At 34.9% G+C, this 27,215-nt stretch overlaps 1 pseudogene; it reads left to right on the forward strand.

The window, feature by feature from the left end:
* Positions 1 to 557: 557 nt before the first annotated feature.
* Positions 558 to 7,981, forward strand: LOC113871511 (annotated as a pseudogene).
* The last annotated feature ends 19,234 nt before the right edge of the window (positions 7,982 to 27,215 follow it).

Below are 27,215 nucleotides of genomic sequence, written 5' to 3' on the forward strand. Positions count from 1 at the left end.
TGTGAAAGTGAAAGATGGTCAGATAGAAGAAGGAGATAAGCTTATTGAGTATTGGATCAAGCGCTTCATACAACTTGCATCATTAGCTAATGCCGCGATTGATGACGTCCCGTATATGTTGTCAAAGGCTGAGACAGCTACTTTTTTCTACAGGATACCTCAAGAAATTAAAGATTTCCTTAGCCATTGCAACTGGTTGGTCTCAGAGATGAAAGGAATGATAGCTAGGGCTAGGAAGGGTTGATGTAATGATTTGGGGTATGGGTAAAAAAAAAATGTATTTTGAATCAAGTTCTGATGTACTTTGATGTTTTAATTTGATTATGGATTATATTTTGGTGTGTTTCATTTAACGAGGATCCTACATTAATTTCCATTAAAGACTTGAAGACGCTCAACAACTATGATGATTCTTTAGTTTTTGGTTATTTTTTTAAGGGCATTTTTCATTTTGATTAATTCTTTTTTGACTACAAACTATTTCAGAAAATTAAACAAATATAACGGGGAAACGTTTTCTAAAGCATCCTTATAGAACTCGCGCTCAAGCAAGGATCATGGATGAGTTAGAGGAGCACAATGAAGAGCTAAGAAACGATGTTAATCAGTTGAAAGAACAAATGGCACAAATTCTAGAGGCACTGAAGTCTTTAGAGCGAAGAACCACAGAGGGGACCCCTATTCAAGCACCTCCAACACAACCCACTCCTACCTATCCACCAGGTTTTACCCCTACACAAGGACCGTCCCAAAATTTTTCTCCTCATGAAACAATGGTGCCTTTGACCTTGCATGTAGAAAGGCCTCCACAACAAGCTTTCAATCAACAAGATGTCCAATTTCCCCAATATGGCCTTCCTCAAGGTTATACACCACCGATAGCTGAGAACCCACCAAACACTGGCCAACCATCAAATCAACCCAATCCTGCACAACCTTCAGGTCCACAAATCCAACCAACCCAAACATCCATCCCATCATATGCTTACCCTCAAAATACTCATCCTCAAGAAACTCATATACCCCACACTATACCTACCCCAAATCAATCGATCCATCACCAACCACAAATCACTAATCCTAGCCTTGACGGAAACCCAGCCATATAACCATTCCATTCCCATAAGACCTTAGAAGAACCCCAACCCAATTACTCAGAGGAGCACTTCCAATCCAGAGAAAAATTGCAAATATTGGAAGAAAGATTGGGAGCTATTGAGGGGAATAGCTATGGCATTGGAGAAGCCGCGAATCTTTGCTTGGTCCCAGATGTAATAGTTCCTCCAAAATTCAAAGTGCCTGATTTTGATAAGTACAAAGGAACGACATGCCCAAAGAGTCATCTGATCATGTACTGTAGGAAGATGGCATCACATGCCCATGATGATAAGCTACTAATTCACTTTTTTCAAGACAGTTTGATTGGAGGAGCTTTGAGTTGGTATATGCATCTTGAGCGTACTCGTATTCGCGGTTGGAAAGACTTGGCTGATGCTTTCCTAAAGCAATATAAGTACAACATTGATATGGCTCCTGATAGATTACAACTGCAGAATATGTTAAAGAAGGAGGATGAGACTTTTAAAGAATACACCCAGAGATGGAGAGAAGTTGCAGCTCAAGTGGAGCCCCCTTTGTCTGAAAAAGAAATGGTAGCTATGTTTATTGATACTCTCCAATCACCTTTCTATGATAGGATGATTGGAAGTATTTCGTCAAACTTCTCTGATGTTGTGATTATTGGAGAAAGAGTGGAAGGAGGAATGAGGAATGGTAAGATATTTCACAATTCGGGCGGACCCTCCAATTTGAAGAAATTTACAATTGGTCCAGGAAGAAAGAAGGAGGGAGAGAGTAATGCTATAGCCTTTCACCCAAGAGAAGTTCCTTTCATCAGACCTAACCCTGCACCTTTTCAATTCCAACCCACATTTCCTGCTCCTCAAATGTCTTACCCATATGTCAATGCTGTTTCATAGAATCCAAGTCCCCAATCTTATCAGCCGCGACCCTACCAACCTGCTCTGCCTACTTTTCCTATAACACCACCTATGAGACCACCCCAGCATTGGAACCAAAACCCAAATCCCAACCAAATAAGACCCCAAAATAATCAAGAAAGGAAACAAGTTCAATTCGACCCAATCCCCATGTCCTACACTGAGTTACTACCTCGCCTATTCCAAAGTTCATTAGTTGTACCCTGTCCAATGAAACCTATAGAACCACCCTATCCAAGAGGATATGACCCAAATGCTAAGTGTGAGTATCATGCTGGTGGCATTGGTCATTCGACAGAGAATTGTAGGGCATTAAAGTTCAAAGTGCAAGACTTAATTAATGCTAAATGGCTGAATTTTAAGGAGGATAATCCTAACATTAGGAGTAACCCCCTACCTGGGCATGGAGGATCGTCAGTAAATGCCATTGAGGAAGAACCAGCACATGTTTTAAAGAGGAAAGTTGAAGAGGTTACCACTCCTCTTAAGGTTATTTTTGATGAGCTATGCAAGGTTGACTTGATCAGGGGTTTTGTACATGAAGAAAATATGTGTGACTTGCACCCTAATGCATACCACTCCATTGAAGATTGTGAAGAATTCAAGCATGTTCTGCAAACCCTGATGGACAAGCATTTGGTCCAAATCGGGCACCCTAAGGAGAAAAATGAAGTTTCGACTGTTGATGGACAATCCTCCACTTTCCTGAAACCCTTGGTCATTCATTACACCAAATGTATGAATACCCCAACTACCAATGGACCTAGACCCATCACTATACAAGTATTGGCTCCATTCCTTTACAAGGACAACAAAGCAGTACCATGGAAGTATGATGCAGGGGTTTATGTCGACAATTTTAAGGAAAATCAAACACAAGGTGTCAATTCTGATACTCTCGCCGTCTCACACATTGCTGGCGTTGGTGGAATGACCCGCAGCGGTCGTATTTACACACCTGAGGAGCTGAGAAAAGAGCGAACAAAAGAGATAGAGATATCCTCAAAGGGGAAAGCCAAAGTGGGCGAGTTTGAAAACGCTGACAAAGAGAAAATGCCTGAAATAAAGAAAGCAGTGTCAGATGAAGAAGCTTGTGAGTTTTTGAAATTTATTCGACAAAGTGAATATCAAGTTGTGGAACAATTAAACAGAACTCCAGCACGAATATCTCTTTTATCATTGTTGTTGAACTCTGAGCCACATAGGAGGACTCTTTTAAAAGTGTTGAATGAGGCTCATGTCAACCATGATATCACTACCGACAAGTTTAGAGGTATTGTTGGTAATATTGTTTCAAACAATTATCTGACCTTCGCTGATGATGAAGTACCTGCCGAAGGAATGGGGCACAATAAAGCACTGCATATTTCTGTGAAATGTCGAGATCACATTATTGCTAGAGTGCTTATTGACAATGGGTCTTCTCTGAATGTGATGCCAAAAGCAACATTGTCAAAATTACCTTATGATGGGTCGCATATGAAACCTAGTGCCATGATAGTAAGAGCTTTTGATGGAACAAGGAGAGAGGTCATTGGAGAAATTGAAATTCCAATTCAAATTGGTCCTTGCACCTTTCATATTTTGTTTCAAGTAATAGACATCGCACCAGGTTACAGCTGTCTTTTGGGGAGGCCTTGGATACATTCTGCTGGGGTTGTACCATCCACATTGCATCAGAAACTGAAGTTTATCATTGATAATAAGTTGGTGATTATCTCTGGTGAAGAAGATATGTTAGTGAGCAAACCTTCGTCCACGCCTTATATTGAAGCCGCTGAAGAAGCTCTAGAGACCTCTTTTCAGGCTTTAGAGATTGCAAATGCTACTTATGTTGGAGAGGGAGCTCCAATCTTAAAGCCTCGATTGTCTAATACATCCATAATGACTGCTAAAGTCATGCTTGAAGGAGGTTGTCAGTATGGATACGTGTTAGGACAAACCATCACGAAAGCAGCAAATTGGTTGCAGCTCCATGAGAATAAGGATAGATTTGGGTTAGGATACACACCCACTAAAGCTGATAAGAGGAGAGTCATAGAAGAAAAGAAAGAAAGAAGATTAGCCAGGTTGGAAGGTAGGGAGCCTAAGACTGAAGGGGTCCCCATTTGTGATCTTCTGAAGAGCTTCTATAGTGCTGGATTTGAGTTTCAAGACTCAGTGGCTGCTGCTGATGTGGATACACCTGAAGAAGAGGTTGTGGACCTAGTTCATACTTGTCCGCCAAACACAGAAGTTGGCAATTGGGAGATCATCGAGTTACCTGTGATTTTTAATAGCTATTCAAAGTAATTCTTGAAGTTAATCCTATTGTTTTGTTCTAAAGCTTTAGGATATCATTACTTTTTGAAAACGCTGATATATGATTTCTTTTTGTAATTTGAAATATCAATTTGTTTTGTAATTTGGGACACATGTTTCCTTTTAAGTATATTTAAATGAAATGCAATTTGAATTCTCAGTAATCTTTCGTGTCTTTTTCTTTATCAGTTGAATCTTGTCGTTTATTTTCTTTTTGTCTCAACTCTCGCACAATGCAGATTCGAAAGTGACATATCTGAAAGTAACAATGCTAATATCTCATCCACTAATTTTGATTGTCCCATTAATCAAGCTGTCGAAGATGATAGTGATGTTGATTTACCCTCAGAATTTTTAAGATTGGTCGATCAAGAAGTGAAAGAGATCCAACCTCATGATGAACCCACTGAGACAATTAATTTAGGGACTGAAGATGATAAGAGAGAAATCAAAATAGGCACCCTCATGAAAAAACAAGAGCGCGACAAGTTGATTAAACTCTTGCATGATTATATTGATGTCTTTGCATGGTCTTATCAAGATATGCCAGGTCTAGATGTTGACATAGTCGAGCATAAATTGCCACTAAAACCAGAGTGTTTCCTAGTTAAGCACAAATTAAGGAGAATGAAGCCTGAGATGTCATTGAAGATTAGAGAGGAGGTCAAGAAGCAATTTGATGCAGGTTTTCTTGCTGTTGCTAAATACCCTCAATGGGTTGCTAACATTGTGCCAGTTCCCAAGAAAGATGGAAAGGTTCGGATGTGTGTTGACTATCGGGATCTAAATAGAGCCATCCCTAAAGATGATTTTCCATTGCCTCATATTGATATGCTAGTAGATAATACAGCTCAACATTCATTTTTCTCTTTTATGGATGGTTAGGTTATTATCAGATCAAAATGGCTGAAGAGGATATGGAGAAAACCACATTCATTACACCTTGGGACACCTTTTGCTACAAGGTCATGCCTTTCGGCTTGAAAAATGCCGGGGCAACATATCAAAGGGCGATGGTGACATTATTTCATGATATGATACATAAGGAGGTTGAAGTCTATGTGGATGATATGATTGCCAAATCAATGACTGAAGAAGACCATGTTGTAAATTTACACAAATTGTTTGAGCGGTTGAGAAAATTCAAATTGCGGTTGAACCCTGCCAAATGTACCTTTGGGGTAAAATCAGGCAAGTTGTTGGGATTCATTGTCAATCAAAAGGGAATAGAGGTTGATCTTGACAAGGCAAAAGCAATCATGGAAATGCCGCCTCCTCGCACTGAAAAGGAAGTTCGTGGATTTTTGGGGAGATTGAATTATATTGCCCGATTCATATGCCAACTAACTGCCACTTGTGAACCAATTTTTAAGTTGTTATGGAAAAATCAGCCGATGGAGTGGAATGATGATTGTCAAGAAGCTTTTGAGAAGATAAAGCAATATTTGCAAAATCCCCTGATACTAGTGCCGCCAGTGTCAGGGAGGCCACTTATTATGTATTTGACAGTGTTAGAAGGATCCATGGGATGTGTTTTAGGTCAGCATGATGAATTGGGTCGGAAAGAGCATGCCATTTATTATTTGAGTAAGAAGTTCACTGATTATGAAGTTAGATACTCTTTGTTGGAGCGAACCTGTTGTGCCTTGGCTTGGGCAGCTCGTAGGTTAATGCAATATATGTTGAGTCACACGACTTGGTTGGTGTAAAAAATGGACCCAATCAAATACATCTTTGAGAAACTAGCCCTTACTGGAAGGATTGCTCGTTGGCAGGTCTTACTGTCAGAATATGATATTGTGTATGTTACTCAAAAAGCAATCAAAGGCAGTGTTCTTGCAGATTTTTTAGCTCATCAACCGGTGAATGATTATCAGTCAATACAGTACGAATTTCCTGATGAAAATATAATGGCGTTGCTCAATGAGAAAGAATCGTCAGCAAGGGATGAATGGGTCATGATGTTTGATGGTGCTTCTAATGCACTCGGACACGGGATTGGTGCTATACTAATTTCCCCAGAGAAGCAATATATTCCGATCACAGTTAGATTATCATTCGATTGTACAAATAATGTAGCTGAATATGAAGCATGTGCTATGGGAATTCAAGCAGCTATAGAGTCAAAGATCAAAATTCTTGAGGTGTATGGTGACTCAGCCTTGGTCATCCACCAGCTAAAAGGTGAATGGGAGACTCGAGATGCCAAATTGATCCCTTATCAAGCCTATATCAGAGAGCTAGTGGAGTATTTCGATGAAATTACTTTCCAACATATTCCTCGTGAGGAGAATCAATTGGCTGATGCTTTAGCTACTTTATCATCAATGTTTGTAGTGAGTCAAAAAGAAGACATGTCGTTCATAAAGATGCAATAGCTTGATCATCCTGCCTATTCTCAAATGGTTGAAGAAGAATCTGATGGTAAACCTTGGTATCATGACATTAAAAATTTCCTAAAACACCATGAATACCCATTAAATGCTGTTGAAAATGACAAAAGGACATTGAGGAGGTTAGCAATGAGTTTCTTTCTGAATGGAGACGTGCTCTACAAAAGGAATCATGATATGGTTCTGCTTAGATGTGTGGATGCTTTAGAAGCACGAAAGATCATGGAAGAGATTCATGAAGGTTCATTTGGGACCCATGCCAATGGACATGCCATGGCAAAGAAGATTTTAAGGGCTGGATATTATTGGTTGACAATGGAGGCCGATTGCTTTCATTATGTGAAGACATGTCATAAATGTCAGACATATGCTGACAATATTAACGTTCCCCCAACAAGTTTGAATGTCTTATCATCGCCTTGGCCCTTTTCAATGTGGGGAATTGATGTTATTGGACCCATTGAACCTAAAGCCTCTAATGGTCATCGCTTCATTCTAGTTGCTATTGACTATTTCATAAAATGGGTTGAGGCTGCTTCATATGCTAGTGTGACCCGAAATGTGGTGGTGAGATTCATTAAAAAGGATTTGATCTTTCGGTATGGCCTCCCAAGCAAGTTAATAACAGACAATGGCACTAATTTGAACAACAAAATGATGAAAGAATTGTGTGACAATTTCAAGATTTGACATCATAATTCCTCTCCCTATCGCCCAAAAATGAATGGAGCAGTTGAAGCAGCCAATAAAAATATTAAGAAGATCATCCAAAAGATGGTAGTGACGTACAGGGATTGGCATGAAATGCTGCCATTTGCCTTGCATGGATACCGAACTTCAGTTCGTACTTCAACCGGGGCAACTCCATACTCTTTGGTATACGGAATGGAAGCAGTACTTCCTATTGAAGTCGAAATTCCCTCTTTAAGAGTAATAATGGAGACCAAATTGGAGGAAGCAGAATGGGTGCAATCTCGTTTTGATCAATTAATTCTCATTGAAGGAAAACGATTGAATGCGTTATGTCACGGTCAACTGTACCAGAGAAGGATGAAGAAGGCTTTTGATAAAAAGGTTCACCCAAGAGAATTCAGTGAGGGAGATATGGTGCTTAAAAAGATTTTGCCGACGCATAAAGATTATCGTGGCAAGTGGTCCCCGAATTATGAAGGACCATATGTGGTGAAAAAAACTTTCTCAGGAGGGGCTCTAATCCTCACAAACATGGATGGACAAGATCTTCCAAACCCAATCAATTCTGATGCTGTAAAAAAATATTATGCTTAAAAAATATATATATAATAATAATTAAAAAAAAGAAGAAGAAAAATATATAATAATAATTAAAAAAAAAAGAAAACAGCTCGCTAGGTTGAAAACCTGAAAGGGCAACCTAGGCAAAAGTTAGAGCGACCTGGTGAGCTGAAAACTCGAAAGAGCGGCTCAGGCAAAAATTAAGGTCAAATAAATACTATGCTGAACTGAAAACCTGAAAGGGCGGTTCGGAGGGGCATTAACTTCAGTCGCAAGAAAGGGCTTCAAATCGAGAAATATGATCGACTAGAATACTAAACTGGGGCAATTTTGAGAGGTTAAAGTTGAATCAAACGGAAGATGGATTCAAAATACCATACTGGGGCAATTTTATTTTGGCAGTTTTGTTAATGGATGATCAATTTACGGGAGAGATTAGCACTGTTCATCTGGAAGATGTCACTTAATCGGCATAATACTTCACTATTTTCATAGTCATTTTGATCCTTTGATGTATTTCTTTTTTCGTTACCCATGTCGTAAGTCTTCTTTGTAAATTCACCATTTCTTTATTACAGTCATTCCTATGTTCCAAGAATATTTATCTTTGACTTTAGTCACCTTCCATTCAGTTTATATACACCATTTTGTTTACTCAACTTCTTCAATAGCATTTTTATTGTCATTTCAATAACTATATACTAAAAGGAAACATGCAAATTGTTAAAAGGGTAATAAGAAAATATGATTACAGTTGGAAGCTTAAAAATTCACACAGTAAGTTTGATGAATCTCCTGATAAGTTTAGTGTGACAGAAGAAGTTGTCTCCTTATGACAATTCAAAAATAAATGGCAATCTAATTCGATTCATGTCTCACCCAGTTCAGATCTTATGAAAGAAGTGATCCTGACCAAAGAGCATACTCGTTCATGAACCTTGAGGTGCATGTTCCAATAAAGTTGAAAGATTACTATTCCCCCCAAAAAAAGGACAAAGATTTTGTTTTGATTTAATAAGTCTCATAATGCATTTGACCTCATCATTCAATAAATTTCATTCCAAGTGTTAACATTCATCAAGTTTATGCAATCGCATCATCACATTAGCATGCATTTGTTTTTATCTATTATCACCTTTTGAAGTTTAATTTAAATTCATTATCTGCGTTACAACCTTTATGTTCAGTCCAAGTCTACGATATAACTGAGTTCTTCACCTTTCATCAAAATTCAGAAGCTGACTGATGTCTTTATTTTTCTGTCTTGCTTTTACTGTTAAGGTTCAGAGCATGACTGTCCTCTCTTTTTTTTTTTTTTTTTTTTTTTTTTGCAATCCAGAACATGATCGACCTTTTATTTTTCTGTCTTTCTTTTTACCTTTCTTGTCCAAGTCCCTTTGTGTTTTTGTCAAAGCCTAAAAGTTAACAGCATCTTTCGCATTTTTTCAAAGCCCAGCACCTAACTGGTACATTTTATTTTTCTGTCAAAGCCCAGAATCTGACTGGCACTTTTCCCTTCTCTGTCAAAGTCCAGAACCTGGATGACACATTTTATTTTTTTAGTCAAAGCCCAGCACCAAACTGGCACCTTTCTCTTCTCTGCCAAAGTTCAGAATCGAACTGACACATTTTATTTTTCTGTTAAAGCCTAGAACCTACCTACCACATTTTACTTTTCTGTCAAAGCCCAATACCTAACTGACATCTTTTACTTCTCTTCCATAGTCTAGAACCTGACTAGCACTTTTTACCTTTCTATTAAAGCTCAGAATCAAACTGACACATTTTACTTTTTCAGTCAAAGCCCAGCACCAAACTGGCACCTTTCTCTTTTCTGTCAAAATTTAGAATCGAACTGACACTTCCCACCTTTTATCCTATTGTTTAAGCCCAGTATCTGCCTAGCAACCTTTGTTTTTTAGTTAAAACACAATGTCGCTTCACAATTTTGTTCAACATGAATTGTCGTAATTATTACTTTTTCTAACAGCTGAGTGTTCAATATATTTGTCTTTATATTCCTTGTACACTTTGTTCGTCTTAGACAAAAATTGATTCATTTCTTTACTCAGTTCTCATCAACTCTTACTTCAAAATATCTCTAATTGATATGAACTGAGTAAAGAGGGGCAACTGTGAATACCAATTTTTGTATTTCCGGAATGGCTTCCAAATTTTTTTTAATTTATAAAAATAAAATAAAATTATTTTACAGAAAAATAGAAAATTTTGAAAAAAGAGATTTGGTCCCAGAAACGGAAATCCTGCATCAAGCAGGCTTACACCCAGCTCCCAGACTAAAGTCCATACGTAAGAAAGGGAAAGCTTCAGAATTTTGTCTCCATGTTAAACCCTAAAAATGACCAATATAAATACATAAGCAAGAAACCTGGGAGGGGGAGGACTTTTCATAAACGAAAACTTAAGAGAGCGGCAAGATCTTTCAAAAGAGGAGGAGGAGAGAAAGAGAGCAAAAATTTTAGAAGAAGAGATCTAACGAGAGAGATCCAAAAAAAAGGACTTCAAAAATGAAATATAGAGAAAAAGAGAAAAAAATGAAATAAAAAAAAGAACCGTCTCGTTTATCACTGCTAGATCTATTATAGCCGCTGATCGTTTCTTCACTTTCGCCATTTTTGAATCTATCCCAGGTATTCTTCTTCTTCGAATATAAAATCTGTATGTTTGTGTCGTGTGTGTTGAAATAGAAATGAAAAAAAACCAATACGAACATATAGTGAAAGCTTGAGGAACTTTTGAATGTTTATGTTTTTTTTATTAATATTATAAGATCATATGCTGACATAGTGATAGTGTGCACGCAACCTACTGCACGGATGAAAAAGGGCACCTTTCAAATGCATCTTTCACACTTTTTTTCTTTCATTATTACATATAGATTTTATTTTTATTTTTTTTGTGATATCACACAAAAATCTTTAAAAAAAACAAATCCCGTAGATTGGATATACCAATTGGAAATATACTCTTTACTCTTTGCACCGAACATGTATAGCAATTTTATTTTTATTTTTTATTCTGTTATTATTTTATTAGGTAGATTATTTCATTTTGTTCTTAATTTCACATTATGATTATAATAATAAAAGAAGTTAAAACATAATGTTAATTTTTATTGTATCATATTCTATTTTTATTTTCATTTGTTAAATTTATCTCTTCATCAAAATTATTTTTCAGATTATATGTTCATATCTAGTTTACTTATTTTATTTTTCAGATTATATATTCTTTAATATTATTATATTATTTTGTGGTATTGCACAATTTTATAATGTTAATATAATTTAGTTTTACGTTTAATAGTCTCTTGTCTATTATTTAACAAAATACTCTTATAAATAGAAAATACAATAATGACATCAATTTATGATATCGGCGTGTAGCTTCTCTATCGTCCTGTATCACAAATTGATAAAGCTTACGTGTACCTACGTTACCGAGGCTTTAAGCAATATTAATTTATTATAAGTTATCTTTAATTAATTAGAAAAATTATTTTAATAACTAATCAAAATGTATTCCCTATAATCATTATTTTACTAATCAATCAATAAAATTATTTTATTAACATAATAATTTATAATGTTAATGTGTAACAACTCTACCTTTACGTGTTATAAATTATTAAAATCTATGTGTACTAACGTTACCTTAGGTTCTATATAACATAAATTTATCCAACAAAGTTTTAATTTTTTTATTAGATATTTTTTTAATCAATTCAAGTTTATTTATTCATTTCATTAAATGAAATTAATTTCATATTTTAAAATTTCTTGAATCATATTTCTAATTTTGATAAATTAAATAACAAATTATTTCTCCATTTTTATTATATTATACATTTTTTTTAACATCGGTGTGTGATTTACATTGCCTTCGATTGTTCAAAATTATAAGAGATTAACGTATAGCTTACGCTATCTTTAATTCTCTTTCAACGTTGTTCATAATCAAAATTCAAATTCAAATACTTGATTTACGAATAAAATATTTTTTAACGATTTGCAATATAGTTGTGTGATCTCCCTTCACTTTATGTATTGTTTCTCGTAGATTACATGTATAACTGCGTTATCTTATATTCTAAATATTATAATTTTACAAAATAATTTTAATTTCAAAATAAATTTTCTTTTACTAAACCTAATTTTAATCAACTAATTTCATAATTTTTAGATAGAACTATGTGGCTTTGAGTTCCCCATTGCACCCGGGGATACGTAGGAGCGGGAACCGAACCCGTCAAGTCAAAATAATTTTTAAAATAACCCAAATAATATTTCAATAAATAATATTTCTTCTTCTAAAATAAAATAATTAATGTTTAGGGGTTAAATAAATATTTTTCAAAATTAGAATGAATTTGCACAATTAATTTTAGGTAACCGTTTTTAAACGGACGTTGTAGGGTGTTAATACCTTCCCTACACGTAAATGACTCCCGAACTCATTCTTGGTTTCAAAGATCGTATTATATTTAAGTTTTTCCAAGGTTTTTCTTAAAATAAACTTTGGTGGCGACCTCTGATACGTTTTTTTAAAAAACGTTTTTCGCCTTACCGTTGCGACCGCCCGGTTGCGACATTCATGAAAGTTTATTTGGGACCCATCCTAACAGACATGTCATGGCAAAGAAAATTCTAAAAGTTGGTTGTTATTGGTTGACAATGGAGGCCGATTGCTTTCAATATGCAAGGAAATATAAATATCAGACATATGCCGATAATATTAATGTTCCCCCGATAACTTTAAATGTCTTATCATCACCATGGCCATTCTCAATGTAGGGGATAGATGTTATTGGACCCATTGAACCCAAAGCTTCTAATGGTCACCGCTTCATTCTTGTTGCGATTGACTATTTTACAAAATGGGTTGAAGCTACCTTATATGCTAGTGTGACACAAATGTAGTGGTAAGATTCATTAAAAGAGATTTGATATGTCGTTATGGCATTCTGAGTAAGTTGATAATAGACAAAGGCACTAATATGAACAATAAAGTGATGAAAGAATTATGTGATAACTTCAAGATTCAACATCATAATTCCTCCTCTTATCACCCAAAGATGAATGGAGCAGTTAAAGTGGCTAATAAAAATATTAAGAAGATCAGTCAGAAGATGGTGGTGACATATAAGGATTGGCATGAAATGTTGCCCTTGGCCTTACATGGATATCGAACTTTAAATCGTACCTCAACTAGGGCAACTTCATACTCTTTGGTATATGGAATGGAAGTTGTGCTTCCTATTGAGGTTGAAATTTTCACTTTAAGAGTGTTAATGGAGACTAAATTGGATAAGGAAGAATGGGTTCAGTCTCGTTTTGATCATTTAAGTCTAATTGAAAGAAAGCGGTTGATTGCATTATGTCATGGTCAGCTATACCAAAAAAGGATGAAAAAAATTTTGACCAAAAAAGTTCATCCAAGAGATATGGTGCTAAAAAATATTTTACCAACATACAAAGATTATCGCAGCAAGTGGTCTCCAAATTATGAAGGACCCTATGTGGTGAAAAAGGAATTCTCAGGAAGAGATTTGATCCTCACAAACATGGATAGAGAAGGTCTTCCAAACCCCATCAATTCTAATGCTGTCAAAAAATGCTTAAATAATAATAATAACAGTAAAAAAATAAAAGAAAAGAAAGTAGCTCGCTTAGGTTGAAAACTCGAAAGGATGACCTAAGCAAAAGTTAAAGCAACCTGCTAAGTTGAAAACTCGAAAGAGCGGCTAAAGCAAAAATTAAGGTCAAATAAACTCTACACTGAACTGAAAACCTATAGAGGCAGTTTAGAAGGAAAGGGGGCAAGACTTTAGTTGCAAAAAAGTGATTCAAACTAGGGCAATGTGATGAACTGAAACACTAAATTGGGGCAATTTTGAGAAATTGAAGTTAAATCGAGCTAGAGATGAAACCAAAACATCGTACTGGGACAATTCTATTTAGAAGTTTTGTTAATGGGTGGTCAATTTACATGAGAGACTAGCATTGTTCATCTAGAAGGCGTCATTTAAGCAGTAGGATACGTCACTATTGTTGTAATTATTCAAATCATTTGTTTGATGTATTTATTTTTTTCATTACTAGTGTTATAAGTCTTTTTTGTAAACTAACCTTTTTTTTTATTCTTCTTTAATTATAGTAATCCTGTTTTGTTTCAAATAACTGTTTCTTAGCTTTCGTCACCTTTTATTCAGTGTATACATCATCTTACTGATTTGCTTACTTAAATTCTTCAACAGTGTTAAACAATTATTTTATTGTCGTTTTAGTAATTATATACCAAAAGGAAATATGTTAATTGCAAAAAGAAAATAAAATACAATTACAATAATAGGCTTTAAATCCACCGTAAGTCTTGTGAGTTTCCTGATCAGTTCACCATGATAGAAAAGATGACACTTCATGACAACTCAAAAGTCAGCAGCAATTCGACTTAACTGGTGTTTTACTCAGAATAACTCCAATGAAAGAATTGATCCAGACCAAAATCTCACTCATTCAAGAGCCTTGATATGTTTGTTCTAATAAGGATTGAGGAATTTAAAACCTAAAAAAAAAAGGAAAAGGAAAATTTACTTTGATTTAATAAGTCTCATCACAACATTTGATTTCATCTTGCAATAACTTCATTACAAGTGTTAATATTTATTCAGTTCGTGCAATCACATCATTACACCAGCATGCAGTTGTTTTATCTATTGTGACCATTTAAAGATCAGTTTGAATTCAGTATATGCTTTACAACTTTTAATTTTAGCTTAAGCCCAATATCTAATTGGTTATGTTACCTCTTTGTTAAAATTTAAAAAAGCTGATTAATCTCCTTATTTTTCTGCCTAATTTTACTATACTTTTACTGTAAAAGTTCGGAACCTGACTGACACATTTTATTTTTTGTCAAAGTCTAGGGCTTGATTGGCACATTTCACTTTTGCTGTCATAATTCATAACCTAACTCATACTTTTTACTTTTCTTTCAAAGTCTAAGACCTGACTGACACATTTCACTTTTACTATCAAAGTCCAGAACCTAACTGACACGTTTCACTTTTACTCGTCATGGATTGTCTGTTGTTATTTAGTGTCTCTTCACTTTATTTCTTATACTTTAATTTAATTCTTGCTGCAAATTAATATATTTTGTGTGATCGGTTAATTTTCAGCTCATAATTTATTTTTTTGTTATTTAATTGGTTTGTGATTCTTGCTTGCAAAATTATTTTTTTATGTGATGATGCTTAATGTAATTTTTTCTTTTTACATGTCTCCATGGTCATGTAGTGGAATATTTTGAAAACCCTAGGATAGCAAGACAAACCTTAGGATGAAATTTTTCTGTAATCAAAATGAGTGGACCCCGCTTTGCTGTTATTATTATTATTATTATTATTATTATTATTATTATTATTATTATCTATTTTATTTGTTTATATTGTGTTTTGTCATTTGAGAGAGGAGTTGCACGTGTGACATTTTGCATTCCCTAGCTGTTATTAATGACACACTCTCTCTACCATTAATACCCACTTAACCCTAGTCACAATATACCTAAGCTTTTTCGTTTTCCCCTATCATCATGTACACCAAAATTTTCATTTATTGTGAAATAACTCCTACATTATGTTCACGTGGAGGAGAAGCCCAAAGGACATTCTCACACTTAATCTATTTTCCCTTTTAATTATAATGATCGAAATGCATTAATGCTTGAGAGAGAGAGAGAGAATCAACATTAATGACACAAATTCAAACCATTAATAATTATATTTAATGCAAATTTTAGTTTTCCTACTTACCTCATTTATGAGCAGCCTTCTCACCATAAATCACCACAATTTACATGGCATTTATTTGAAAATTTCCCTCTTAATTATGCAGTCAAAATTTTATTGATGTTTAGAAGAAAGAGATTAGCCTTAACCACCAACATTAAAGCCTTTATTCCTTCTCTTTATATGCAAAATTTTTGTATTCCCAAGCACTTAATTATGGTTGACCGTTCACCATAATTTAGCATTAATTTCATGGCCATTATTGAGAAAATTCTATAATAAGTGTGCCTTGATTACACTTAACCAAGAAAGCCCTCCCTTACCCTATTTAATTTGTCATTAAACCCTGCCTGTTTTACCTTCCACATGCCCAAGTCTCCATGAGAATATGGAGGGACATGCACTCATTCCCTCTCTAATTAAATTCAAATCGTCGACCTGTATTAAATGCTCACCTCAATCAAGGCCAATTCATCATTCAGAATCATCTCTTAATAATGATTGATTCTGGAAACGTGCACATAACATTAATCCTTGCCTTTCCCACTTTCTCTAAATTCACTGCATTTATTGCCTATTATGGAGGCGTTTTGCATGCACAAGGCTCCAAGGGAGGCGCAATCTTTTAGAGGGGTAAGCCAAGAGTCACGTCCATTCAAATGCATAAGATCAGGAGGGAGAGAACACACATACCTGCCCTAACCCTTTGTGTGTGACTTCTTAGCCATAAAGCCTCTTGGAAACGAAAAGACACATATATTACACTCACACAATGTAAACCGTCCTTACCCCCATATGCCCTTTTCTTCTTTTTTAAAAATTTCTCTCTTCATCACCGTAACCTACCAAGGAGAAACAAAGAGCCACGACCCACCTTCATCACACTTAGACCCATTCACTTTCATCTTTGCTTCTCTCTCTTTCATGAAAACCTCCTCAACATTGCACTCTTTTAAGAGAACCAAGCAAACATGAAGGACCCTTTTCACGCCCTACACTCTCACTTCCTTCAACGTTCACATCGCCACCAAGGAGCTACTTCGTGGGCGAGTCTCTGCAAGCAATAAGGCCAAGCTTTCAGCTTTTTTTCATTCTCATTCCCAACAAGGTAAGGGAAGTCTTTGTTCGCATTTGAATATGTGTGGTTGATCGTTTGAATTGTGAATATTGCATGCACCCTCTTCATCTTATTCTTGCCTCTAACTTTCACCAAAAACTTGCATCTAAACAATTTTCTTTCATCTCGTAATGATTCTGCTTGAATGGTGTTGTAAAAATTATATTTTGTGCACTTGCATAAACACGATTGTGGTTGAGGTATATTTGCATGTCAACGATTATTTAGTATTTTCACGACCCTTAGCTATTTTTGCTTTTCGGTTGAGTACAGAGGATGGTTTTTGAAATAATACGTTGTTGTACATTATTTTTATGAAGTTTATTTATCTTCTTTTTGGTCCACATTTCCTTATTCTTGTTGCATGTGGTTCTCCTTGTGAAACCAACCTATTTTCTCTCTATCTATACCTTTCTGGACAAAAATTATAGAAAGAGCCTATTTTCTTTTCAAGTTCCTACTTGGCCGACAGCAAATAGACCTTTTTTTTAACACAAAGTCTCACCACTAATTTTAAATTAAAATATAACTCGTTACACACTTAAACTCTAATTTCTTTGATTTTTGTTTTGAAAATTGGATACACGTGGAGTTAAAACTGCGACTGCTGTGTGTGAAATTTTTGGTATTATCTACTTAGAATATGTGTCTCCCCTTTTCTCTTTTCATTTTTGAAACCGTGTATGTGAGTGTGCGTAGTCACCACTTTTTGAACGTTTTCTAAAATCTGTTTGGAGAAAAAGATTTATAATGGTTAATTGTTTCGATTCTGATTTGTTGTGATTTACGTGTTTGTATTTGCTTTAAACTGAGATGATAATTGCTAAGTATAGTATTTTTCCTAATACTTGAGTGTACTATCCGAGAATGATAACGTTGAAAGATGAGTAGCATTAAGTGTGTATGCGATTATATGAGTCATTTATATGCATGGAAGCGAAAATGAGAATCAAGGTCATAGTTTGGCACAGTTGGGGAATGTGGAGTGTTTAGGTTCAAGGGAAGGACCTTGGGGGTAGTGAAGAGGGGCTGCCCCAATGGCGTGGAATAGCTCATTGTGGCTGGGACACATCGCCAGCAAGCCTTCACTAATCCTGATGTGAGCAAGCATTACTGAAGATCGTGGTAGAACTTATTCCTGAGGAATAAAGATAAATTGAAGGAAAGGATATCCTTATTTATATATGTATCTTATCTGCTTGTAGGGAATGAGGGTCTTTGATCACCTTGATTGGAGGAAAGTTAGAAATATGAGGAAGTAACGATTACATGAGCAGTATACATCTCATTGATGTGTCTGTCTGACCTTATTACTTGTGTCAAATTTGATTGTATGAAATTTTGATGTGAAATCTGAAAATAAGTGTTTCTTGCAATTCTGCTCCCTTATTTCCTTTCTTTCTTTTGTTTAATTTTATTGTTGGTAAATCTTTATGTTGGACTTACCCTTTCTGTTGTATTTCTCTTGTGTTGTATTCTCTTGTATATTTTGCATGATTGTGTGGCAGATGGAACCACAGCAAGTGATGATTTGTGGGACAGACTCCGCAGGGAGGGAGGTATAGACGTACGATTCAGTGACGTGCCACCCCGTGTACAAAGGGATGATCACTCTGAACTTGGGAACTATCGCTGAGGATGGCTGGAAGCCCTACTGGAGCGACTACCTTCTTGCTGACATATTTGTACCCTTGCCATCTAAGAAAAGTATCATCATCCACCCACCTTCTCCATCTTCACCAAACCAAACGTCACCCCCTGAGTTTTCTAAAACCCTTAACAAAGGTAAAGCCCCTATAAGCCTTGAACCCTCTCTTACTTCTTGCCCTGGTTCTTCTTCTACACCTGAGTGGAAAGACATTGGAGTCGTTGAGTCTTCCATTCGGCCTGTACCCCGTTGTTCTTTGAGAATCCTTGTACCTTCTTCTAGTGAAGTTGGACCTTCTACATGACGCCCTACACCACCACCTCCACTCACTTCTTGTTTACCACCACCCACTATTGGTTGGATTGATAGCGACCCGGATAACCTGCTGCCTTCTCCTCGCCCTCAGCCAGCAAATGCTCTGCCTGACTTTGATGGAATGGAATCTGATCCCAGCGAAGATTCTCTCCCATTGGAATTCTATGTATAGGCTATTTTATGTAGTCGTGGGTTGACATTGCTCCTAGCACTTTGGTTTTGTTCATTTTGAGATGCTACACTTTCAGGATTTATTTTGCTACTGTACTTACCTTGGATAATTTGGTTTGGATGATTTGTTCGTTCTTTTCTTATACAATTTCCCGTTTATACCTTTCAATTCAGTTTTTAAATTTATGCAATATTGATCTGTGTATATTATCATTGAGGTGAATTTATGTTATGGATGTTTAGAATGGGAATTGAGTGTCGTGAGTACTCACTGAAATAATGAATTAGTTTGATACTTAATAATGATGTAGAAAAATTGGCAGGAGTTATGTGTGGACTCATTATTCTTCATGTCTTTAAGTTGATTACAATGATTTAATCTCCACGGTTTAACAGAGTATGACAAGTGAATTGAAATTTATGGTGTTAAATTGTACAGGAAGAAAATTATATTATGATTTCTTGAAATGTGCTTGTCATTGAATGGTAAAATATGGCAAACCGAGGGTAATCCCTTTTTAACACTATTTGAGGATGTTGACTGAATATATTATAATAATAATTGGAATGATTTCATGTACATGTATATGTTGGCGCATTGTTTTATAGAGATTTCTATTTTGACTTAGTGAGATAGAGCTTAAGTGGAAATTTGGTGTTACAATAAGCCCCACATTTATTTGGCAACCTTTGTCTTTAGTCAGAGTTCAATACGACATCATAATTTTTTTTTATTTGTTTGACATAAGTCACTAAACCATTAATCCCGCGACATTTCGTTATTCGTATGTCTCATAGCTAAGTATTCACCACATTTGTCTTCACATTTTTGTTCATATTGTAAAAAATTGATTCACATCGTTACTCAATCCTTATCAATCTAATGTAGAACTTGTTCATACATATTGCTTGATAAGAATTGAGTAAAGAGGGGCAATAGTGAATACACATTTTTTTCCTTTCTTTTTTTAATTAAATAATACAAAACGAAAAATGAGGGAAGTGAATCTCGTGAAATGGGGAACAAGCAAGATACTTCCAGCCGCCTACAAGCATTCAATCAAGTGTGAAATTGCAAAATATAGAATGGAGTGTCTGAGTAAGAAAAAAAGGGGATGCATCTCAATAGAAAAATAGCATAAGGAAAAAAGAAGAACGAGAAAGAGGAGGAGGCTCAGGAGTATAAAAGAAGTAAAGATACAATATATCAAAGAAAAAGAAAAAAAGAGAAAGAGACTGGAGAAGAAAGGGAGGAGAGCAACAACAAGAAGAAGAATTAAAGCGAACTAAGAAAAAACCATTCATAAAAATCTAGTAATGCATTTCACTTTCATACCATGATTCTTATTTTGTGTGTATAATAAATTATTATTTCCGTTGTCTATCACCCCTGCACTCGTCAACCTCTATTCTTTTTTTCCTTTGCACCCATGAACCTTTATTCTTCTTATCCTAATACTAATTAAGTCTACAAACCCATCAAATTCTAGCTTGCAGACCTATCTGATTCCTTTTTCTATTCACCCAACGTAAGTTTATTTTTTTTATAAAAAAAAAAGGAGAGATATAGCAATACAAAAGTTGAAAAGCACCTTTAATGCCATAACGTATATAATATCTTATTGTACATTTGTTTAAATATATATGCATTTTAAGTTAAATCTGTATTTTTTTTTATGTAAATAATGGTAGAAATAAAAAATTATTGATTCAAAAAACACAAAATAATATACTCACATTTACAATGATTTTTATTTATATTCACATCTATATTTTTTATTTAATTTTCTTACTTTCTTAAAAAAAATTTCATTAACACTAATATATATATATATATATATATATATATATATATATATGGTTTAAATACATTTTAACTACCTCTAAATAAGGCGTATTTCAAAAAACTACCTCAAAATATTTTTTTTCATTTTAATGCTTAACTAATTTTTTTTTTAATTTTTTACCTGACGTTAATTTCCGTCAGTTAAATGGTGACGTGGCTAAAAATTTGCCACATCACCATCGATCTCTCTCATCTACCTCATAGTTAAATCACCATGTCAGAATCTTGCTGGTAATATTATATTCTTCACCTCTTCAAACAACAAGAATCAACAACAATAGTTCATCGTTTTGCCTTTTGGTTGTGAAGATAAAAAAACAAAACTTCATTCTTTTACCGTCCATTACTGAAACATTCTTTCACCATCCATTACAGAAACACCCACAAGTTCCAATGGCAAGTTTTCTTGCAGCAAATTCTTGGATCCCGACAACTACCTATATAAATAATATTTTAAATTCTTTTATGTACTTATTTTAAATACATGAACCCAAATAAAACAATCGTAACAACATCAATGCAGCAGTGGCATTTTAACACAAATCGAGTACCGTGGTGGCCTCTAAGAATTAACTCTCGTTATTGAATATGGTGCAAACCCTTGAAAACAATAACACTACTCTCAATTTTAACTCTTCGTTTAGTTAGATCATAATAATAGCTTCTATAGTTAGTGGATTTGGGTTGTGTCTTTTGTTCCTACATTTTGGGTTCAAGCATCGTGCTTTATACCTCACAGTGCTTCAACTTCTTCTGAACTAGTAAAGTTTGCACCTTTTTTGAAATCAGCTTCTTTTGGACTAGTAAAGTTTGCACCTTTTTTGAAATTGTTTTAATCCAAATGGGAAGTTCGAATTGCAATGGTTGCAGATCGTGGGTGGATGACATTTACTGGACCCATTTTCAGTTCCTCCATTTTGTGCAATTTCTCCGTGTGTGTGAAGTTTCAAAGAATAACGAGGAAAAGGGAAAAACTTGATAAGGGTGAGGGAGAGGGCGTACCTTAACTTTGAGAATGGCATCTTCAGTTTTATCCAAAAATTGAAATCAAAAGTGGGTTTACTCTATGAACAAACTGGGGAAGAACTGTGAGGCCTTTGTGGGGGGGCAGGGTTTTCGGAGTAACCGCCGTTGGTGGTCGAAATAAGACGTTGTTCCATTTTCTTAGTTTTTTTCTTTTTCTAAATTCAAAAATGATGATGTGGAATCTGATGTGGTGGTTTAGCGTGTGATGGATGAAAGAGATCGACGGTGATGTGGCAAACTATTAGCCACGTCACCATTTAACTGACGGAGGTTAATGTCAGGTATAAATTTGAAAAAAAAATTAGTTAGGCATTAAAATGAAAAAAGAAAATTTTGAGGTTGTTTTTTGAATTTATCCCTATTTGGAGGTAGTCAAAACATATTTAAACACACACACACACACACACACACATATATATATATACATATATATATATATGTTTAGGGATAACTGTTGATTATTTATAACTATGTTCTTCTAGATCTAGACATTAAATTTGTTTTAAATTTCTACAACCATGGTTTATAGGCTGGACAGCTGACAGGCCCCTCGGGTGAGACCATTTGTGGTCGTCCCTGTCTATAACAATGCCACAAACTAATGGTTCTAAAAAATTGCTTATGTACAGATCCTTATTTTGTGAAAGACTTTTACTGAAAGTACAACAGTTCTTAATTCTTTTGAATAGGGCTATAGCAGTAAGTCCCGAATGGTTGAAGTGCAGTAAGGATAATTTAACGATGCTGTATTCAAAAGAAACAAAGAACATAAGAAGCTGGTGGCTATAGTAAAAGGATTTCTAATTTTGTAAAAAAAAAAAAAGTCCACAAATAACCAGATTTTGTTGAAAAAGTTATAGATAATTAGCATATATGTTTTTATGCAACCAAATGAAGGTGATGTGCCAGATTATTATTTTATGATGTCACGTCTTCTCCGTTCCTTTTCTCGCATCTCTTTTCGTTCAGGTTCTAGCTCCTTTAATGATCAGGAGAAACAGTCTCCTAAAATCACACCAAAACATAACCTCTTCGAGGAAGAAGTTCGCTTTGAAGAGATCAACCAAAGTATGAATGACTGGACCATCCCAGAAATCCCTTAGGATACATTATATGTTCCTGAAGAACACTCCAAGAAAAACAGTTTTGATTATATTATTAAGACTGTTGAAAACAATATTCCTTTAGGGAAAGATTCAGGAGAAGACTTTCATCTCCTATCCAAATCTTCCATCAATGAGCACAAGTGTAAATACAAGTACCTCCACATAGGATGTGTCCAAGTTGCCATAAAACCTCTTATAGACATAGGTATAGATGCTGCTATCCTAATGTGTCTTAGAGATGCTCGCCATAATGACTTCAAGAACTCCCTTATAGGTACTGTTGAAACCAGTCTTGGCCAAGGTCCTATTTATTTTAATTGTTTTCCAAACAAAATAGTGAGTCTTTTAGATGAGCATATCCTTGACTCTCTATTTCTTAATATATGCTTTCATGGTTTAAACATGAAAGAGGGATCTATTCCCGCCGCATTAATTTATAGGATCCAGTACAAAGCCATGAACTCTTATGCTTCTAGAGTCCTTCTCAAACCTCAAAGAGGCGAGACTACTTTGTTTATCACTGATATGACAAAGGCTAATGTGTCTCTTCCAAGAATTATCAAGTGGGATGAAGTTTCCCTTCCTGAAAAGTGGGTTTTAGATAAAGCTTCGCCTTGTGTCCCTAAGCCTGCTCCTCAAATTGAAAATATTTCTCAGGACAACTCTGGAAAAGTTGAAATAACCTTTGATAGGAGAAATTCCTTCTCTTCCAGAGTAGATGCTTATAGCAGTCGTAATAGTTTTTCTTCTGCTAGGAGGTCATTCTCTTACAGATCTCAAGCTTTTAGATCTGAAATCCCTAAATCTATTAATCATGATCCGGCCATAAATCTACAAGGTTTAGATACCTCTTCTAGAATCCCTAGAAATGTCTATCAAAGCTTTGAAAAAGAAGAAGAAAACCAGAGTATCCAATCTCTAACTTACTCTTCCCTTAATGAGTCTTATGATGTTATCTCATAAATTCATTATAGATAAAGAAACCCTTAGGAAAGATTTCTACTCTGAGGATTGGAAACCTCAAAGAGAGTGGTTCTTTCAAAATTATAAGGGAAAAAATAGGTACGATATCCAAGAGGAATTCTATCAATTTCTCAAGAAAGTCAAACAAAACATCCCATTCTTTGATTGGTATCATGCTTATACCATTCATAATAATATTGATTATCCTTGGCAAAAGGACGTTATTAGTACTTCCTCTGCTAATGTTATATCTTGGCAGATCAAAGATGGACAAATTGTTCAAAGTGAACTGCCACCCACAACTCAATACTAGTTACCAAACTTGAAAGATAAAAGCGGTAACCATGTTACTGCTACTCCTTTCAAAACTAAAAATCCTGACGAAACCATCACTCCCAATGATATTCAAGGCCTTATGGAACAGGCCAATTATACCAACAAATACCTCCAGGTTTTAGGAGAAAAAATCTCTGTTAAACCTAAAGTAGAGGATATAGCTTCCTCTTCTTCCCAACCTCAATTAGAAAAATCTCTGTTCAAGCCGTTTAAGATTAGCGCCAAAGCCAAACAGAAAATCTTTGAGCTTAGACAAAAAGAAAAGGCCAAAGCCATAGATGACAACCAAAATGAGCTACTTAGCAAAATCACTAGTTTGCTCACGACTTTCCCAGATACTCCTCAAGCCTCGAAGAATCTAGCGCCAAACCTAGGACTAGATCCCTTGCCAAAACAGTTAATGCCATCTCTAAAACTGATTCAGAACAAAATTCTGAAACAAATTCTGTTTTAGCCATCAATCCAGTAAATAACTGGAAAAATTCCTCCAAACTCTATTATAATAGAGCCACTGCTCCTGATCTTATATTAGAAGATAAACAGGATTTTATCCAAAGTTTTAATTCTAATGATATTTATATTTGGAATATTGATGGACTATCTGAATATAATATCATTGCCAAACTCCAAAATATGTCTGTTGTCGCTATGGGCTATTTTACTAATCAAAATATGCCTGAAGATACTATCGTTTATATTCTAGTTGCAGGTTTTACTGGTCAACTCAAAGGTTGGTGGGATAACTATCTCACGGAAACTAATAGAGAAAATATCCTCTCTGCAGTAAAAATTGATGACAAAGGTAAAGCCATTGTTAGTGTTAGTGAACAGCTTCCTGATGCAGTGTATACTTTATTATACACTATATCTCAACACTTTCTTGAAGATCCTTCCCTATAGAGAGAAAGATCTGGTGAACTTTTATCCAATCTTCGTTGTAGAACCTTAGAAGACTTTAAATGGTACAAAGACACCTTTATGTCTAGGGTTTTAACCAGGGAAGATTGTAACCAAGCCTACTGGAAAGAAAAATATCTTGATGGCCTTCCAAAATCTTTTAGAGACCTTATTAGAAGCAAACTCCGAAGTCATTCTCCTAATGGAGAAATTAATTATGATAGTTATGACTATGGTCAACTTACTGCCATTATTATCCATAATGGCATCAAAGTTTGTCAAAAAGATAAACTCCAGAAACAACTTGCCAAAGAAAGAGCCCTGAACAAGAAAGAATTAGAATCTTTCTGCGAGCAATTTGGTCTTCCATCTTGCTCCACCAGAAAGAAAAAACAAACTCCCAAAAAAGAGGTTGTTGAAACCTATAAAAAGCCTTACAAAACAAAGTATAATAGGAAACCTCCTTCTAAGAAACAAGGGAAAAATCTCATCCCCAACAATATTCCTAAGAAACCCAGAACAGGTGTAACTTGTTACAACTGTGAAAAACCCGGCCATATCAGTAAATACTGTAGGCTGAAAAAGAAAATTAGGAGTCTTAACCTTGAACCTTCTATAGAAGACCAGATTAACAATCTCCTTATTGAATCTTCTGAAGAAGATTCTGTCAAAGAGTCAGGTGAAGATGTTAAACAAGTTCAAAATGATGATCAAATTTCTTCTTCTGATAGTAATGATACTCCTGAAATCAATGTCTTAACAAAAGAACAAGATCTTCTTCTTGAAGCAATAAGTTCTATTTCTGATCTTCAAGAAAGAAAAGAATTTTTAAACAAATTCAAAGAGCTTTTAGAATCAAAACCTAAACCCAAAGAATATTTTACTACAAATAAATTTGATATAACGAATATTTTCAAAAGATTAGAAAAGAATTCCAATATCAAACCAACCACTATTCAAGATCTCCAGATTGAGATAAACAATCTCAAGAAAGAGATTAGAGATATCAAAGAGCAACAACAAATTCATCAAGTTATTCTTTCCCAATTAGATGATGAATCTGATATTGAGAAAGAAGAACTTCCTGAAAATAATGATTCTGAAAAGGTCGATTCTGCTAATTTAGAAAAAACCTTCATGTGTTTGATTAATAAGGTCAAAATTAAAAAAATTTACGTTAATATCAGAATCATTATTGATGATTTTGTTCTTGATACATAAGCTCTCATTGATACATGTGCTGATTCAAATTGTATTTTGGAAGGTTTAATTCCTACCAAATACTTTGAAAAAACTTCTAAAAACTCAGCACTACTAGTGGTTCAAAACTTAGGATTAATTACAAATTATCCAAAGCTATTATTGAAAACCAAGGATTAAAAGTTGAAACAAACTTTCTTCTTGTTAAAAATCTAAAAAATGAAGTAATTTTAGGAACACCTTTTATTAAAGCTCGTTTCCCATTACAATTTCGAAAGAAGGTATTTCTACTTATCATTTAGGTAAGCAAATAACCTTCAAATTTTCTAGTAAACCTTTTACTAAAAATATCAATTCTATTCAAAGCAAAATTAATCAAATTAATTTTCTGAAAGAAGAGGTTTCTTTTGCCAACATTGAAAAATCATTCACTTCAGAAGAAGATCCAATCCCTTCTTGAAGATATTCAGTCCTCTATTTGTTCTGACTTACCTAGCGCATTTTGGAATAGGAAGAAGCATATTGTTAGTCTTCCTTATGAGTCAGATTTTAAGGATAGCCAAATCCTTACCAAGGCTAGGCCTATCCAAATGAATGAAGAACTCCTTCAATATTGTCAGAAAGAGAGCAAAGATCTCTTAGATAAAAACCTCATCAGAAAAAGTAAGAGTCTTTGGTCATGTTCTGCTTTTTATGTCAATAAACCTGCAAAAATAGAGAGAGTTAATCCCAGGCTAGTTATCAACTACAAACTCCGTGAGATAGTTATCCCACCAACCTTTGAGTTGACCAGTAAAACCTGCAACTAGAATATAAACGATAGTATCTTCAG

This window comes from Abrus precatorius, unplaced genomic scaffold (genome assembly GCF_003935025.1).
Source record: "Abrus precatorius isolate BTA unplaced genomic scaffold, Abrus_2018 Scaffold7, whole genome shotgun sequence".
In the NCBI taxonomy this organism is placed as follows: domain Eukaryota; kingdom Viridiplantae; phylum Streptophyta; class Magnoliopsida; order Fabales; family Fabaceae; genus Abrus; species Abrus precatorius.